This window comes from Mustela putorius, unplaced genomic scaffold (assembly GCF_011764305.1).
Source record: "Mustela putorius furo isolate JIRA1106 unplaced genomic scaffold, ASM1176430v1.1 tig00000179_pilon_pilon_pilon, whole genome shotgun sequence".
Lineage (NCBI taxonomy): Eukaryota > Metazoa > Chordata > Mammalia > Carnivora > Mustelidae > Mustela > Mustela putorius.
In genome coordinates, this window is record NW_025421305.1 from 9,353,336 (window position 1) to 9,372,375 (window position 19,040).

The 19,040-nt window shown below is 40.4% G+C and overlaps 1 long non-coding RNA gene across 1 annotated transcript; it reads right to left on the reverse strand.

The window, feature by feature from the left end:
- Positions 1-207: 207 nt before the first annotated feature.
- Positions 208-16,216, reverse strand: LOC101682610. The gene is made up of 3 exons (XR_199950.2): positions 16,134-16,216; positions 15,525-15,641; positions 208-662 (listed from the first exon to the last, which is right to left on the reverse strand). It is a non-coding gene; the product is annotated as an uncharacterized LOC101682610 (long non-coding RNA).
- Between the last annotated feature and the right edge of the window lie 2,824 nt (positions 16,217-19,040).

A 19,040-nucleotide genomic window follows, 5' to 3' on the forward strand; every position in this document is an offset into this window, starting at 1 on the left:
CTGTATCTTCCTCTCAAATCTTATCTTTGACCCAGAGTAAAAATTAAGGCTAAAGGTACTGAGGGTCGCCTGGGTGACTCAGTCGGTTAAGGGTCTGAGTCTTGTTTTCAGCTCAGGTCATGATCTCAGGGTCATGAGACTGAGCCCCTCATAGGGCACCCTACTCACCAGGGAGTCTGCTTAGGATTCTCTCTCTTCTTCTCCCTCTGCTCCTTCCCCGTTCATGCTCTTTCTCTCTCTAAAATAAATAAATAAATAAAATCTTGGGAAAAAAAAAGTCTAAAGGTAAAGAGACAACCCAAAAGGCAGCATCTGGAGGGTGTCTAGCTGTCCCAGGAAGCTCTTTCAAAGCCAGCCTAAAGACAAGCAAGAGCCTTATCTTCTCTGTGGAACAGAAGCTTCTTACTCAGTAAATGTTTTACTGAGAATCTCTTCTCAGGCGCCAAGGGTCACTGATATTTTTTAAAAGATGAAGTCGACCCAGTCCTCAGTAGTCTCAGTCAAGTTCGGTTATCTCAGTCTTCTCCTCTGGATCCCTCAGACGCCAGATTCTTTCCTCACGTCGTTAACTCCCCCTGCTTGTTAGCTCTCGGTTGTTTCTGAGCTCTGGATGTCACTGCTCAAGGTCTGGAGAACACCCCTGTTTTCACACCACGCTGAACCTGAATACAGAAGTCAAATGATCAGCCCCTTGTGAGGGTTCTTTTTGTTTATCCTCCCAAGCCTGCTTCTTCACGTGTTCTCTCTCTCTCTCTCTCTCTCTGCCCTTTCTCAGATGCCAGTTGTAGGTTTATTAGACCTTTTTACTGGTCCCACACCAAATGCACCCCCAGGCTCTTCCGTACTTTCCCATCCTTTCTGGTCCCACACGTCAGTCTGGATGTTTCCTCCTGACCTGTTGCCTAGCTCGCTCATCTTAGCCCCCACAGCATCCTACCTGCAGCTCACCCTTTTAATACACACATTTCAGTGATTTATTTTTGAGTTCAAGAATTTTTATGTGATTCCTTTTCATAAGTTCTAGTTTTTTGGCTGAACTTCTCCCCTCCCCTCTCCCCATTCTCTACTTTTTACACGGCTTAATCTGTGTTTGATAACTTCAAAATCGACACCACTGTTCTGGTTATCACTGCTACATAACAACCCCCCCCCCAAAAAAAAAAGTAGTTGCACAAAGCATCCCCTTGGCTGGAATCATTTAGAAATATCTTCACTTGTGTCTGGCAATGGATGCTGGCTGTTGGCTAGAGCATCTTCAAATACTTTCTCAAAATGGCCTAGGCTTCCTGATGGTATGGCCATTCCAAGGCCTTACACTTCTTACATGGTAGCGATACCATGCTACCAGATGATACTTAGATGCTAAGCAGAGATCCAGGGTGGGCAGGGGGGGAGGGGAAGAGTGTGGGGAGAGCAAGCAGAAGGTTACTGCGGCAAAGTGAAATTTCAGCATCTGAAATGCCAATGTTTAAACGTGGTAAGGACATATGGGAATTCATACACCCCCGCCAAGCTGCAAAATAGCAGAAGATCGTATTATAATGATAATTACATATTATGATACCATGATAATTAACATGTTTGAGAGATTTGTTGAGTGCCAACAAGTCTAACGTTTCTTCAAAATATCTACTATCATTACCCTCACCTTATAGATGGGAAAACTGAGGCCAGAAAGGTTCAGCAGCTTGGCCAAGGGCACCCAGCAAGTGGCAGAGCCTGAATTCAAACCCGGGCGGTTATACACTGGAGGCCACTCCTCAAAACTCTGTTATGTAAGACACAATGGCCAGATGTACTCGGTCTCCCATTTTCTGTGCATATCCTGGCTAAACGCCAATGGCAGAAGTTAATGAGAGCAAAATGCAGTCATTATGTTTAGACAGGAGAGGTCGGATGGAAGCCAGGCTTCAGCATCATTTATCAACATCAAGGGCCTCAGCAGATGTTGCAGTGGGAAGAGACGGGGTTTGAATTTGGATTACTCACAAGATCTGGTTTAGGTCTAGGCTCCATCATTGCTTCTGCGTGAGCCTCAACACACCATTTAACCTCTAGGTACAGTTTTTGCATTCTAAAATGAAGATCCTAGCACTTTAACTGAATGACGGACTTATCTTCAAGGCTGTGGGGTTAGAGGGATAGAGAGTGAGCGAACAGACAGGTCCGTCACTGCTGGGACAGACAAGAGAGGTGGCAGCAACCAGTCAGAGGAAGACAACATTCAGACCAGACCTCTCTGACCACGGACGATACCAAAATAGGAAATTTAGTGACTTGTATGAGAAGAGGGTGCAAGAGCCACAAGAACCTCCCACACAGGGGTCAAGGACAAAATGACAATGGGGCATGTTAGCCTGCTCTTCCCCTTCCAGGGCCAAGGGCCAAAAGTGGGCTTCCCCTCCTCCCACGACCTGGTCCTCAGGGTGGGGGTTGCAGCAGTCCCCGGTGGAGAGTGGGAGAGAATGAAGCAGCCAGAAGGGACAGGAGAGGGGAGGCAGAGGCAGGTGGGACCCTGGCTCAGCAGACACTCCAGGCTCCAGTGCAGGCTCCGATGATCCACCAACTGTCAGCTGTAAAACAAAATAATTGATCCCCAAGCCCAGGCAGGCTGAGGGCAGGGCCCCATGAGACCATGCTGCTCTCGGGTGCCCTGCAAGACTGGCTTGGCTGCTGGGGTTGGGCTTGGTGCAGCCCCCGACCTGTTCTAAAGCAGCATTCAAGCCAAGTCTCAGTGTACAAACAACGTTGATTAGGTTACCAGCCTCCCAACTTCTGTTCAGCCTCCTTGTCCCTCCCTTTGTAGGGAGACCTGGATATTCTTTCCATGCCTTGCTTTTTGCTGACCACTACCCTTTTGGCGCTGATGTTCTAAGGCTGAAGGCATTATGCTAAATGAAAATAAACACTGATAAATCCTGCCTTAGGCACTGGGGTCACATGCTGGCTTTAGGGAGCCATTTACAATCTGTCTGTTTTTTCTACCGAGGGTTGCAGTGGCAAAGTAACATTATTCAGGTGCCACTGTGTTTGATGTGCGTTTTATTAGACACAGGATGGCTGAAAAACAATAGCCTCTAGTCAGCTTTAACTCCTGTGCTGCCATCCAGCTGTTGGTAACTTCCCCTTCAGGGAGTGCCTCGTTTAGACAGGTCCATTTTTTAATTAAAAAAACATTTTTAGTCCTGATTTATTGTTAAAAATGGTTCCTCAAAATAAATTTCCATAGAAGTGGGTTGCATTTTTCCAGTCATAAGAAGAAACTTGTGTTTGACTGTAGGTGCAGCAAATGAGACATAATATAGTTTAGAAGCACAGACACATTGTATCTTGCATGAAACTGCGTGGTTACCTTTAACAGAACTGTGAGCTTCCACAGTTTAAATTCTGTAAATATTGCCTACGAGTAATTTCTTATGCATTGTATATTTTATCTAAAATTACAAAGTTGGCTATGAGCTATATTATATAAATTCTTAATTAATAGAACTGGGGAGGTTCATTTTATTTTTTTCTTTGTTGATATTATTAACATAGAACATATGTAAGCTTTAGGTACACAATATGATGATTTCATACAGATGCATATTGTGATTTGATTACTAAGACTATTTTAATTAATAAAATTACTTGGATAATTCAAATATGTTTTAAAAATTACACAGTCAAGGAGTGCCTGCGTGGCTCAGTCAGTTGAGTGACCAACTCTTGGTTTTGGCTCAGGTCATGATCTCAGCATCCTAGGATGTAGCCCTGCCTTGGGTTCTGTGCTCAGCATGGAGTCTGCTGGATATTATCTCCCTCTCCCTGTGTTCCCCCCACCCACCACCCCCAAGCAGCTCATGCTCTCTCTGTCTCTTTCTAAAATAAAAATAAATAAAATCTTTTAAAACAAACTGAGGGTTGCCGGGGGGAGGGGGTTTGGGAGAAGGGGGTGGGATTATGGACATTGGGGAGGGTATGTGATTTGGTGAGTGCTGTGAAGTGTGTAAACCTGGTGATTCACAGACCTGTACCCCTGGGGATAAAAATATATGTTTATAAAAATAAAAAATTAAAAAAAAAAATATTATTAAAAAAATTACTCCATCAAAATACATAAAGTTCTTTAAAAAGTCAATATCCTTTGACAGAGAGATTCTAGCCTGGAGTAATCAAAAGGGAAGATAAACATACATGTAAAAAAAAGATGGTTACCAAAGAATCATTATTTACAAAAAAAGAAAAGAAAAGAAAAGAAAGAATCGTTATTTACAACTGCAAAACACAGGAAATAACTTAGTTATCCAACAGAAGAATGATTATGGTATAATCATTATACTGATTGATTATGGTATTGATTGATTATGGTATAATCATAATAATGATGGTATTAGAAAAACAATATAGTCTCAAGGTTAAGAATAGGCTTTGGAGACAACTAGATCTGAGTGTGAAATGGGGCTGGCTTGCTTAATTTTGTGACCTGGAGTAATCAGTTTTCTCATCTAATGTGTTATTTAGCTATTGCTAAATAAAAAACTGCCCCCAAACTCAGTCGCTTAAAACAGCACTCATTAATTATCATAGCTCCCATGAGTGCAGGTTGGCTGGAGTTGGCTCTGTGAAGACCAGAGTGGGGGTGGGCTGGGCTGGGTGCCTCTGCTCCTCCCTGGAGATCCGTGTGCCCAGTGGTGGCCCCGCCCCAGGAGTCTCTCATCCTTGCTTATCCTAGTGGGAGAGACAAGCTGGTACTTTATGTGGTGCTAGAAGAGTCCCAAGAGGGAAACATGAAAACTCATAAGACAAGGTTGCACTGTAATTTCCACCTCACTCTTTTGTCTAAAGCGAATCACACTGACCAAATCTCAAATCAAGATGTAAAAAAATACCACACAGCTAAGATTAGGATTCCACAGCAGGGATTCTCAACCTTTGCACTACTGACCTTTTGGACCAGATAGTTCTTTCTTAGGAGGGGCTGGCCTATGAATTGTTAGATGTTTAGCAGTGAGCAACCCTGGCCTCTACAACCTAGCTGTTAGCAACCCATCCATAACTATGACAGCTGAAAATGTCTCCAGACTGCCAAATGTTCCCTAGGGGGCAAAATTGGTCCCTGGTTGAGAACCACTACTCTATAGGGAGGGATGAAGAGTTGGGTATAGTAATTAAGTCTGTCACTTTGAGGGTTATAATACTGCTGACCTTATTTGATTTTTCAAATGATTAGGTTTTTCAGTGATTAGGTTCAATTGCTGCTACTTTCATAAGTACTTAAAAATACAACTTCTGCTCATTTATAGCCCATATAATGTGGTCATTTGAAGATTTTTGAAGGATTTCTAATATCATAAAAAAAATGTTTAAAAGTTTTTAAGTAAAAAAGAAAGGATCTAAAACGATATAGGCATCGAGAAAATAAGTGTGTGGGGATGCCTGGGTGGCTCAGTTGTTAAGTGTCTACCTTCCCCTGAGGTCATGTTCTCAGGGTCCGGGGATCCAGTCCCACATTGGGCTCCCTGCTCAGCAGGAAGTCTGCTACTCCCTTTCCCACTCCCCCTGCTTGTATTCCCTTTCTCACTGTATCTTTCTCTGTCAAATAAATAAATAAAATCTTAAAAGAAAGAAAGAAAGAAAGAAAGTGTGTAAATAATATGAATATGAATGTAAGTATAAATACTCAGGAAGAAGAACAGTTGGACAATAAACCATTAAAAGGTGATTTTTCTATTGTGGTGTAATTTGGAGTGATTTCTCATTTTATTTATATTTGGTTTTTTTCCACCTAAATTTCTCATAATGAGATTGTATTTATTTTTTAAATCAGAGAACAAGTTTGCACACGGACATACACAGCATAAATTTATTTAAGATTCTCCAACCTGACTCTTCTCTCCTCCCAAAACATTTCCTTTGAAGAAGAAGAGCTCTTCAAAAAATCACTCTATTTGGCTTGGTCTTTCAGTGAAAGTATTATACATAGATGGTCAGTAAATATGTGTAGTTCAGGATTTCATTTTTTGTAGTAAAAAATCTCTTCTGAAAGCAAGAACATGTTAAATTGGGGAAGATTTTTAAAATATAAAAGTATTAGGTATTGGGGCACCTGGGTGGCTCAGTGGGTTAAAGCCTCTGCCTTCAGCTTGGGTCATGATCCCAGGGTCCTGGGATCGAGCCCCGAGTCAGGCTCTCTGCTCCGCAGGGAGCCTGCTTCCTTCCCTTTCTCTCTCTGCCTGCCTCTCTGTTTACTTGTGATCTCTCTCTGTCAAATAAATAAATAAAATCTTTAAAAAAAATTAGGTATTAGAAGTTATGTGGGGAGGCAGATTTATATCCTGCAGCTGGAATTACAAACTCCTGCAATCTTTCTAGAGGGCAATTAGTCCTTTAAAGTGTTCACATATAACATTTCCATTTCTAAGTATATCTCTCTTAATTAAATTATCCAGAGATGTATATGAAAATTGTTCAATAAAGATGTTCTCAATCTGTTTTGTAATGCTATATTTTGGGGTCTTTTGTAATAGTAGCTTAGTCTGAATCATAACAAAACATAATTTGGTATCAGAAGTAGTATCCTGCAGGGGTAACAAAAATGTAAATTCTATCACTTTAATAAGTATGTGATTTTTTAACAATTGTATTAGAATCAATTGTGCTTAAAATTGATCCTTTAACAGTCATGGGATAGGCAGCAAGGAAACGTTTGAGAAGCTGGAGACTTTTATCAAATCCCAGCACATTTGGCAAAACTGGTCTCTGTGAGGGGCGCCTGGGTGGCTCAGTCGGTTAAGCGTCTGCCTTTGACTCAGGTCATGATCCCAGGATCCTGGGATAGAGTCCCCCATCAGGATCCCTGCTCAGTGGAGAGCCCGTGTCTCCCTCTCCCTCTGCCCTTCCCTCTGGCCATGCTCTCTTTCTCTCTCTCTCAAATAAATTTAAAAAAAAAATCTTAAAACAAAACAAAACTGGTGCCTGTAATACTTTGAAGGTAGTTTACACACTTACCAGGCCTCAAGCTCTGGAGGAAACAGTGACACAAAATTAGTATATTGATTTCTGTCAGCTGCTCCTTGGTGCTTTTAGTAGGCAATGAAAAAGAGAGAGGTGAAGTCTAGTAAGAATTTTGTCAGCTTCTCGATGGAGACGAAAGGGAAAAGGGCTCAGATGGGGATGTCCCCTGTATGGGGGGACCACAGTCTGAACTGACTAGCAGTCCCTTAGACCTCATGGAGCTGGGAAACTGAACTGTTTCAGTACCATAAACAGAAAGCAATAATACTGGGTCTACGACCTTTCTCCAGGGCTTGCTGTTATTGGAACCCTAGGAGGCAATCCTCAGGCAAATACAGAATTAGGCATATTGTCTACTCATCCAACCCTGTTATTTTCAATGGCCTCCAAGTTGCTACTGAGTTAGAGAGGAAATAGTCCTAGTCGAGAGATGAGTAAACAAATGAGTGCTCATACACTTAAGATTTATGCAGAAAATATCTTTGGTTATCCTGACATGTTTATGGAAATGACTGGTAGCAAGTAGTCCAGAAAATGGCTAAGAACTTTGAAAGTACTATGTGATCAAAGAAACCACAAACCTGGCCTGCAAAAGCTTGTAATTTTCTGATCCCCAAAGCAACCCCCCGGGGAAAGTCGTGCATCCCCAAGGAAGACAGGCTCTCCCACACTCGCTGTAGCTGTGGCCACAGAACTTAATAGACAAGCAGAGTCTCTGAGAGGTCACTGGACAAAGGAACTTCTCCCAGAGAGGGGAACCGGTTGGTGTCTGTCGGCCAATGAATTTTTGTCATTCGCCGTGGCAGACTTGTCATAGTTCCTTCCCAGTGAGATGTCATCACTCTTAAGGACGATAACCATTCTGCGTCCCATTCACCCTTTTTTCCAAAAGAGGAGTTTTTATAGCAGCTCTGTTTCTTTGACTGAAGAGTAATTATGCAGAAGGAGGCGGAAAACCTGCCTGTTAGTTTAAATGTCTCCAGACCGGGGCACCTTCAACCCTGATGGAAAAGACTTGAGGTCACCCAGAACTCTTAAACTTTGAGTTGGATTTAATAACTGGAAGCCTGTTTAGGCTGTTTCCTTGGGGGCAGGAGTATATTCTTAGGGCACAGATTTGTAGCTGGGGGACTTGAGACAGAGGCTGGAACTGTCCTCAGTATTCAGTCCTCCTGGCACTCAGTAAAATCTCTCCCATGTTGTGGTTTTGCAAGCGCTGTGGCTGGGCAATGGGTGACCAGCATTTCCCAGCCTACCTTCTAACTAAGCGTAGCCATGTGGTTAAATTTTGGCAAATGACATGTGGACAGAAGAGAAGTGAGCCATTCCTGGGGCCTTCCATCCACTCTGTCTCTCCTTCCCTTTGGCTGGAATGGGATGGGGGCTGTCAGGCCTGCCTCACCCACCTGGACTAGGGAGCAGTTTCCCTAGGGCTGGGCACAGCCTGGCTCCCCAAGAATGTCTGTCCACCTCTGCATTTATCCATGAGGGAGAAGAAAGCTTATATCTTGATGGAACCACTATAGTTCGGGGTCTTTTTGTACAGTACTTTCAAACTACCCTAAAAACTCAATTGCTCAGGGGGCGCCTGGGTGGCTCAGTGGGTTAAGCCGCTGCCTTCGGCTCAGGTCATGATCTCAGGGTCCTGGGATCGAGCCCCACATCGGGCTCTCTGCTCAGCGGGGAGCCTGCTTCCTCCTCTCTCTCTCTCTGCCTGCCTCTCTGCCTACTTGTGATCTCTCTCTGTCAAATAAATAAATAAAATCTTAAAAATAAAACAAAACTCAATTGCTCAGGTAAAAACACAACAAAACAAAATAATAAGCACATAGTGAACTCGAAAAAAATTATTTAGGTATATTTTTTAAAAGTTATTTATTTGACAGAGAGAGATCACACGGAGGCAGAGAGGCAGGCTGAGAGAGATGGGGAAGCAGGCTCCCAGATGAGCAAAAAGCATGATGCAGGTCTTGATCCCAGGACCCTGAGATCATGACCTGAGCCAAAGGCAAAGGCTTAACCCACTGAGTCACCCAGGTACCCCACGAACTCAAAAGTTTTTAAGAGGCATGTGTGCATAGAAAAAACCTGAAAAGCTGAGTACTGAAACATGTATTTCTGAATAGTGTTATTATGAATAGTTGTATTTTCTTCTTTGTGTCTTTCCATATTTTCCACTTTTTTACTTTGCATATATATGATTTTTATAATGAAGGCACCAATATGTACTATTTTCTTTTAAAGATAAATAAGCATAGATTCCTCATTTTTCTTCCTCACATTTAACTGTTAATATGTTGCCTAATAGCCACAGTTTTTTTCAAAGCCAAGAGCATTAGACCACATAAATGCCTGAGGAAGCTCTAACTGCTTTTTCTTATCTTTAAATGCCATAAGACCTGTTCAACATGCGCTGGACATCTATCAAAATACTTCACATTTCATGGAAAACTAGAAGAATAATTACCAGGGGAGGCCTTCTTACAGCTGCTAAAGCACACCAAGACCAACCACGTGGGCAGTTAGAGGAGGAGAAATGGCCTCTTGAAGAACTTGCTTACATTTTCTCCCTCTCTAAGAAGCTTCTTTGGCAAGCATGCTTTTTACATTTTATATGAGGCTGTTATGATTAATTTTAAAAACAGTTACCATAATCTGCTCAAAATCCTCTTCTTCTCTCCCTATATCCAACCATCCAAAGGATAAATCTTGCTTTCTAGGCCAAGTCTAATGACTCACAGACCCTTCATGATCTGAAAAATGCCTATATTCCCAATCTCCTCTCCAGATATGATTCCCTACCCCTTCCACCCCTGCAAACACACCCTTTCTGGCACTCCGTAATTCAGCTCACTGAATGTCTTTTTTCATGAATAGACCTTAATTTTTAGAGCAATTGTAGGTTTACAGAAAAATTGAGCAGAGTTCCCATATACCCCTAACTGCTACCCCAACACATAGTTTCTCCTGTTATTAACATTTTGCCTTATTGTGGTTCACTTTTGTGATTGATGAGCCAATTTTGATATGTTGTCATTAATTAAAGTCTACAGTTTACATTAGGGTTTGCTGTTCATGTTGTATATTCTATGGGTTTTGGAAAATGTACAAAAACATGTATCCACCATTAAATTACCATATGAAATAGATTCACTGACCCAAGAGTCCTCTCATTCAACCTTCCCCTCCCTTAAGCTCCTGGCAACCAATGACCTTTTACTATCATCATATTTTCGCCTTTTTCAGAATGTCACATAGTTAGAACATACGCTATGTTGCTTCTTTGGCTTAGTGTTATGAATTTAAGGTTCTTCCAAGTCTTTTCATGGCTTGTCAGTGGGTTTCTTTTTGTTTATTTATTTATTTGTGTATTTATCTATTTGTTTATTTATTTACCAGTGTGTGGGTATACCAGAGTCTGCTTATCTATTCTCCTACTGAAAGACATTTGGTTCCTTTTTAGTTTTGGTGATAATGAATAAAGCTACTATAAACATTCATGTGTAGGTTTCTTGCATCAATATTTTTACCTACTGAATATCTTTTATCTTCTCAAATGTCATTTAGTTAGATCCCTTATCTTTGGTTCTCCAAATATGCTGTTCTGATATCCTAGAACATGCTTCCATCTTTTGCAACCTTGGTAACTCTTATTCAGTCATTAGGTTGCAACCAAGAGATCATTTCTCCCAAGAAGTCTGCCCTAATCCCTTGACCTTCCCACCTTCCAGGGGTTACGTATGTCTCCTCTGTGCTTCTGCAATATTCTATTCTACTCCTAGCATCACATCATGTATTGTCCTAAACTCTCTATTTCTATCCTGCATTAAACTCTGGGCTCAGGGAGGTCAGTGACCAGATATGCCTTCCTTATCATCAAATCTCAGCCATATAGCTGAGCCCTTGACATGTAGTAGTTGCTCAGTAAATATCTGTCAAATAAACAGCCACTTGGCTTGCATTGCCTAATCTCACAGGAATATTATATATATATATATAATATACAATATTATAGTAATGTATGTAATAATATATTTAATGTATGTATTACAATATTATAGTATGGTATATTTTCATATATGTCAGCATTACATATATATTACGCATAGGAGTAACATATATTATAAAATACATGTAAAACACAATATATTTATAAAATGCTATTTATTATAAAATAAGGGCATTTTATGTTGTTTGGGAACTGTTCTGAAGTCATCATGATCCTTATTTCTTTTATATTTCTTCCATCCTACATCCAGAGGCTTTGTACACATAAAGGATTGAATACTGTTGTTAACTAACCAAGAGTTGTTGGTACTTTCTAATTTTTTTATACAAAAATAATCCAGAATAGCTGTTCAGAATATCTGTTCTCAGAATCATTTCACCCACTGAACATTTTTATTGTCTTTGATCACCACCCCAAACCCAGAGATGTTCTCACACCTAGGAATGCCTTCACCCTTAGGTTATAATAGAATTGCTATCACTTACTGTGCTAGTTACCTTCAAAGGAACTCCATATGTATTATTAGTAATCCACTATGTTCATAAAGATCCCTTAAAAGCCAGAGAAACAGGCTGGTCCTTGTTTATAAATGTAGAAGAGAAAAATCCTAAAGTTTTAAAAATTCAAGTTATTTAAATACGAACAGTTCCCCCAGTTGTCAGGGATTTACTTGGACTCCCCTAGCTAGGAAGAGATGATCACAATGAATGACACAGGGCATGAGAGCTTTGGCTGGTAGAACCCATCACACTTCATTCATTCTCTCACTTGATCAGTTATGCATCCTTTTGAAAACCTACTCTACTGTCAGACATCACACTTGACTCTAACTCCTATTACAATTCTACTAGGTAGACATTATTTCTTCTATTTTTTTTTTTCAGATATAGAAATGGCATCTCAGAGACATTAAATAATTATAATGTCACAAAACCATCCAGGTCCCAAGAATTTCAAGGTTCTATAATTTAAAGGGCTATACTGTCTTTAAGTCTTCACCATCCCACTGTGTTGTGCTGCCTCAAAGGACATTATTCAAGGGGTGCCTGGGTTGCTCAGTTGCTTAAGGGGGACTCTTGATTTTAGCTCAGGTCATAATCTCAGGATCATGGGATCAGGTTCTGCACCTAGTGGGGAATCTGCTTGAGATTCCCTCTTTCCCTCTTCTTCTCCCCCTGCTCTCTCTCTGACAATAAATAATAAATAAATCCTAAAAATAGACATCATTCAATCTTCAATAACATCATGTATCTCATCAGGATCACTGAACTGTAAATCATGGCTAGGATGAAGAGTGAAAGGGGGATGCCAAAGCAATGAAGGCATTTCTTACTCTCTTCATGAATTGACCAAATGGTTCTATAGCTAGAAGTCACACACAGAAATGTCTTGCCTCTCCACTAAGCCAACTCAGCTATTAAACTTGGGCTTTTTGCATTTGTTTAGTAAGACCATTGTTTTGATAAGGATCATTTCACGTGTTGCTTGCCCTACAACACAAGGAGCAGGGCTCGCCTGGCTTACTTCCAGTGGTTTTCATTTGGTCTGCAGGAGCACACTCCTACGTTCTTAGGTAGGTCGTCAAATTTTATCAACCTTTTGTCAAAAAAATGTTCTGTGACAACTAAAAACATACCCTGTCGCAATGAGGACCATCAGTGGCTACACATTGGGCAGAGCATAATTTACTCTGGACTTACAGGAGTAAATTTAATTTACTCCTTATAATTTACAAGGTACAACAGAACAAGGCAACATCAGAGAGAGCCTAGTGCTTCTTGGAGTATGTGTGAATTTGTTCTCTTGGGCAGGGCAGCAACTGTTCTGTTTAGACAATGACTGACCCAAGGTTGAAGATCTGCCAGGTGAATGGTATTGTAACTGTGGGTACTCTCATTGGAATCTGTGACACATGGAAATAATCTAGTTTTGATATCTAAGTGACTTCCAACTTAATTTGTACAGTTTTAAATCTTAAAATGCCTTCAAGTTCCCTCCAAAAATTCTGTTATTTGAAAAAATACGTCACCAACACAAGAGAAGTGGAAAGTTATTGTTTCAGCCTGACAAAAAAGACAAAGATTTATGCTGGTTTGGAATATGGATTTTGGAGTCAGCTCAGATCTGCCTCGCTTGCAACTACTTTCTACACTGTGCACCGGTGTCATCAACACCCTCTGTGTTGCTGTGCGGATTAAATGACATAATGCACATAAAGCATTTCGTAACACAGCTGGCAAATAGTCAATGGCAGTTCTCAAACAGGATGGATTACCGAGTGAGTGAGGAATGAATGAAATGGGACGCAGTTATGCAAAAGCTCAAAAGTACTGGGAAGTTCTCTTTAGGCCTTGAAAACTCTGGTCTAGCTTGTGATCATCTCTTCCCAACTAAACGAGTTCAAGCAAATCACTGAATACTTTAGGATTCTTCTTTTCGACATTTAGAGACAAGGACCATGCTGTTTCTCTGGCTCTCCCAGAATCTTTACGAGCAAAGCGGACCACTACTACCACAAACTGAATTCCTGCGAAGGTATCTTACAAGAACGAAAATGTCTACAAGATTTCTCCTTAATGGCAGGAAAGAAAACTGGGAATTCCCTGTACTGCACGCCACACATCAGCCCGAAGCACTGTGTCTTTGACGAGAGAAAGCTGCAGGGTGTAAACGTTCTGTGTGAGCCACTTGCATGCACATCTAGAAATTCCAAGCAGAGAATAAACTTCTCACATGTGGTCCCTACTCTTTCATCAATAATTTTTGCTTTGGCCCTGTCAGACTCAATGGCCTAGCTGTAAGTGTAGCTTTGCAGGCAAGCTAGTTCTGGTTCAAGTAGCAATAAATCACTGATAAGCATAAGGGAACTCAGTTTTCTTCCCAGAGCCTGGTCTCAAATCATGTCTGAGCACACACCCCCAACCTGGCATCTTTTAGCTGACTGCCCAAAAAAGGAATATACCAGAAAGTCAATTGTCCTTTGACCTACACCCAGTGATGAAATCTCTGCCTCTAATGACTTTCATTTGAAGCTTGAAGAAGAAAATAAATGTGAACAGAAAATACAATAACATAAAGATTGGCCATGCAAGAGAATTCCTTCTCGACTATCTTTAATAGTTCATCAATCTCTCGCCACATGCCCACTATTCAGAGCAAGAAAACTATAGATTGCAACTTCAGGTTCAGTGCTTCCGGCTTCTTGTTTACAGGGGCAGAAGAGAACTGAAGAGGCCAAGCAACCACCTCCATTAGACAAAGGTTTATACAGACTACAGAAAAATTATTCACATTATGAGTTATTCACTGGTACATTCCAGACCCTAGAAAGGCTTTGTTCCCTGCTTTTGACCAGTCTCCTTTTGTTTTCCCCCCATTACTAGTGATGAGCTTAAAAAAGAGAGCGACACTTTCTAATACAACTCAATTATATTAGAAAAAAGTCTTCACGACAAATTTGCTCAAATCATAAGTCAATTCAACTGGTAGATGAGATTTGGGTGGCTGCTCTCTCCCCTTTCCCTGATCAATTGTCACCGGAATTGACCGAATAAAGTCTGTGCAAGTCACAGAGCTGGGGAGAGGGTGAGGCCAGACACTTCCTTGTGCCCATTCCTGCTTATCCCAGTCCCCTGCCCAACAGATCACGTCCCTGTGGCTAAACACAAGCCCCCACCTGCCCAGTGAATTCTCACTGGCTAGGCAGTTGACAGCAGGAGAAGAAACTTTGAAGGTGGCATAAAACTCAGGTTTCGGTCTGACTTCCGTTCCTCACTACCTGGATGGCCTAAAAGCATCCAGTTGTTCGAGATTTATTTCTTACTCTGCAGAATAGGAGATAATCCTTGCTCCGCCCAGCTCATGAGATTGTGAGAAATAAGTGAAACAATGGTTTTTATGTGCTTTGTGGATGCCAAAAGCTATAGAATGGAAAGGACGGGGGAGATGCTGAGTTACTGAGAACATATGCTCTATCAATTTTCAGGACATCACAGACTAGAGATGTGGAACACTTCTGTGCCCCTGCTTGCTCATTTCCGCAGCGGAGAATGACTGGTTTTTCATCAGATTGTTTTCCTTTTTCTCCTGGGCACATAGCTAGACTACATTTTCCATCCGCCCTTGCTCTTAGAGTAAATTCTGGCCAGTGGAATACAGATGGAAGTGATGTATACTACTTCTGGCCTTGACCTTTAAATATTTCCTAGCACAAGCCTCCACTCTCAGCTCATGGTGCTCCTGGAGTCTTAGTGAATTTTTTATGCTACTTCTTGGCTGAAGAAATATGTAACAGTTCCAGTTATAAAGAGGCTAGGCCCAAGCAACTTAATAAATATTTACGTCTTCATAACTTCATGATGTTGGAAAAAAATAGTATACCTGAATTCAAAGCCAAATAATATTAATTCTTAATTACTTTTTGTATTAATCAGTACAAATATAAATAATGTATTTTAATTATATATACATGTATAAGTATATAATTAATATAAGTTAATACTTAATTATGGTTACTTACTAATAGAATGTGTATGCCTGTTTGGGCACTGCATATCTTCACACGACGATGCTCATTTCCTGTTGCACATTGATTTTCATATGGTACTTGGTTTTTATTATAGCAATGGCTGAAAACCTAGATTGAAAAAGGAATAGCATTGTCAGTGACATCAGCATCATGGGATCATAAGACGTTCCTCTTTTTATTCCTCCCCTTTTAACAACAAAACAGACAACCGTCTACAGACAGAAATGCCTTTGTGGGTGTTGTGAAACCTAGCACCATATGCCTAGGAATGTGGGAGGAGTCTCATCTATCTCTGAATTTAAGTTTAGCAGACAGGCCACCCTATAGGCTGAAGCCAGCAAAACTACCCAGATACCTCTTGCTGCAGTCAGTAAAGAACCACAGGGGTACTGACCTGGGCAGATACACAGAAATCCAGCCATCCAAAGGTACAGCAAGACATTCAAGGAAAACAATATATGAATTTAGTCACAGGAAAGGTTTTGGCACAAGAAAGTTTACCAGTCCCCCTCACCCAAGGCAACACTGCACAGGGGTGATTTATCTGGTAATAATGACCCCTCCTCCAAGGGGGAAGGATAGTTGTAAGTGGCTAGTTACCCCAGCTATGCTGGTCAGGGCTGGAGAAATCCGTTTCTCTCCAGTAGCACCCGGAGTCCTGAGGCAGGAACTCCGGGGGTGGGGGGAGGGTGACTGGGAATGAGGCAGATAAGGACATGGTTCCAACTGACTGTGCTTGACAGAAAGTCTACCCATGAGTCCCTGGTAGTATCATGCTGGTGGACCTCCCAATGGGGTCTGCGGGCACTCCAATACCTCAGATGTTAAACCCACACCTCCTCCCACTCTGTGGTTGACTCCTTGTGCCTGCTCCCACGAGGGATGGTGAGAGTTCCCTAAGCGAGAGCACGCTCAGAAAACGGGCAATGGAGAAACCACAAATTTGCGTTATAGTGCCACCTTCTGGAAAGAAAAGGGAGGATTCCAGTCAATAATCTGGTGACTTGTGAGAACCAGAGATGTAAACGCTTAAGAATCCTGTTACTAGAGGAAGCAAGAGAAGTGGGGCAGGTACCCATATAAAGATAAAACCCCAGATAATAACATCATGAAATAGAATACCCTGTCTGAAGGTAATTAGCAAAGATTTAAGGAGGTGTCTGCTACTTCAAATGCAAAAGCAACAAGGCAAATCTATAAGGAACATGAAAAATCAAGGAAATTTGCTATCACAAAAAGAAAAAAAACAATTCTCCAATTGCTGAACTCAGAGCCACAGATTTTCATGATCTAGTTCATAAAGAATTCAAAATACCCATTTTTGAAGAACCTCAATGAGCTATAAGAAAATTCAAGAATGATAATTCAATGAAATCTTGAAATGAATACATGATCAAAATGGGATTTTTCCAAAGAGATAGAAATGATAAAAAAGAACCAAACACTTTCTAAAGCTGAAGATGAATGAAATGAAATGAATGAAATAATAATATCCAATGCAGAGTATTTGTAGGGAATAGAGCAAATAGAAGAGAGAATTAGTGAATTAGAAGATAAGAATTTTGAAATAACCCAGTTAGAGAACAACAAAAAAAAAAGAGTGAAAAGCAGCAAAGAAGGCCTACATGAGATCCCATCAAAAGAACAAATATTTGAATAATTGGTATTATAAAGGGAGAAAGGAGGAGACCATTTATTTAAAGAAATAATAGCTGAGAACTTCCCAAACTTGGGAAAAGAATTGATATCAGAGTTAACAAAGCTAACAGATTGCCCTATTATCTCAATGCAAAAAGATCTTCTCCAAGACACATGACAATGAAATTGTCGAAAATCAAAAATAAAGAATTTTAGAAACAGGCAGGTATCACACTTCCTAATTTCAAACAATGCTACAAACTTATAGTAATTTAAATAGTATGGTACAGCATAAAAATAGATACATGGACCAATGACACAGGCTCCAAAGCCCAGAAATAAATCCCTACACATATGATCAACTAATATTTGAAAAGGGAACAAAAATCAATGAGGAAAAGATAGTCTCTTCAATAAATTGTGTTGAGAAAACTGAACAGCGACATCCAGGAAAATGAAATTTTGGACCCCTCTGTTACACCACTCATGAAAATTAACTGCTGATGGATTAAAGACTTAAACGTAAGACTTGATACTGTAAAACCTCTAGAAGAAATCATAGGGAAGAAACTCTTTGACGTTGGACTGGGCAATGACTTTTTGGATATGACGCCAAAAGTCCAAGCAACAACACGAATATCAACAAACAGAACTATATCAAACGAAAAAGCTTCTGCACAGTAGAAGAAACAATTTTTAAAATGAAAACACAGCCTATAGAATGGAGAAAATATTTGCAAACCATATATCATATATGGGGTTAATATCCCAAACCATGAAGAACTCATACAACTCAGTAACAAACAAACAAAAATCCAATTACAAAAATGGACAGAGGAACTAAATATTTTTTCCAAAGATGACCTCCAAATGACCAACAGGTACATGAAAACATGCTAAACATCACTAATCAGGGAAATGCAAGTCAAGACCACAATGAAATGTCATCTCACACTTGTTAAAATGGCTATTATCAAGAAGAAAAGAGATAAGTGTTGATGACAGGTGGGGAAAAGAGAATCCTTGAGCACTGTTGGTGGGGATGTAAATTTTTTCAGCAACTGTGGAAAACAATATGGAAGTTCCTTAAAAAATTAAAAATAGAACTGCCATATGGTTCAACAATTCCAGTTCTGAATATATAGCCAAGAAATGAAAACAGAAGTCTAAGAGATATATGCACTCCCTTGTTTATCACAGCATTATTCACAATAGCCAAATTATGGAAAGAATTAAGTGACTGCCAATGGATGAACGGGTAAAGAAGCTGTAATATATATAGATATCAATATCAGTATCAATATCTACACACGCACACACGCACACACACACACACACACACACACACACACAGGAATATTAATCAGCCCCAAGAAAGAAGGAAATCTTGCCATTTGCAGCAACATGGATGGACTTTGGGGGCATTATGCTAAGTGAGATAAGTCAGACAGAGAAAAATAAATACTGTATGATATCATTTGTTTGTGGAATCTAACAAAGCTGAATTTGCAAAAGCAGATAAGAATGATGGTTACCAGGGACTGGGGCCGGGGGTGGAGGGATTGGGAATATGTTGTTTAAGGGTACAAACTGGGGAAGCAGTAGATAAGTAAGTCCTAGAGAATTAATGCAGAGCACAGCGATTACAGTCAACAATCCTCTATTATAAACTACAATGTTGCTAAGAGACTAGATCTTAAGTATTCTCACAACAAAAACTAATTATGAGGTGTGACAATGGTACTAGCTAATTCTACAGTGCTAACTAGATTGCAATATATAAATGTATCAAATCAATATGTTGTACACCTTAAACTTACATAATGTTCTATGTCAATCATATTCAATAAAATAATGTAGCACTGTAGA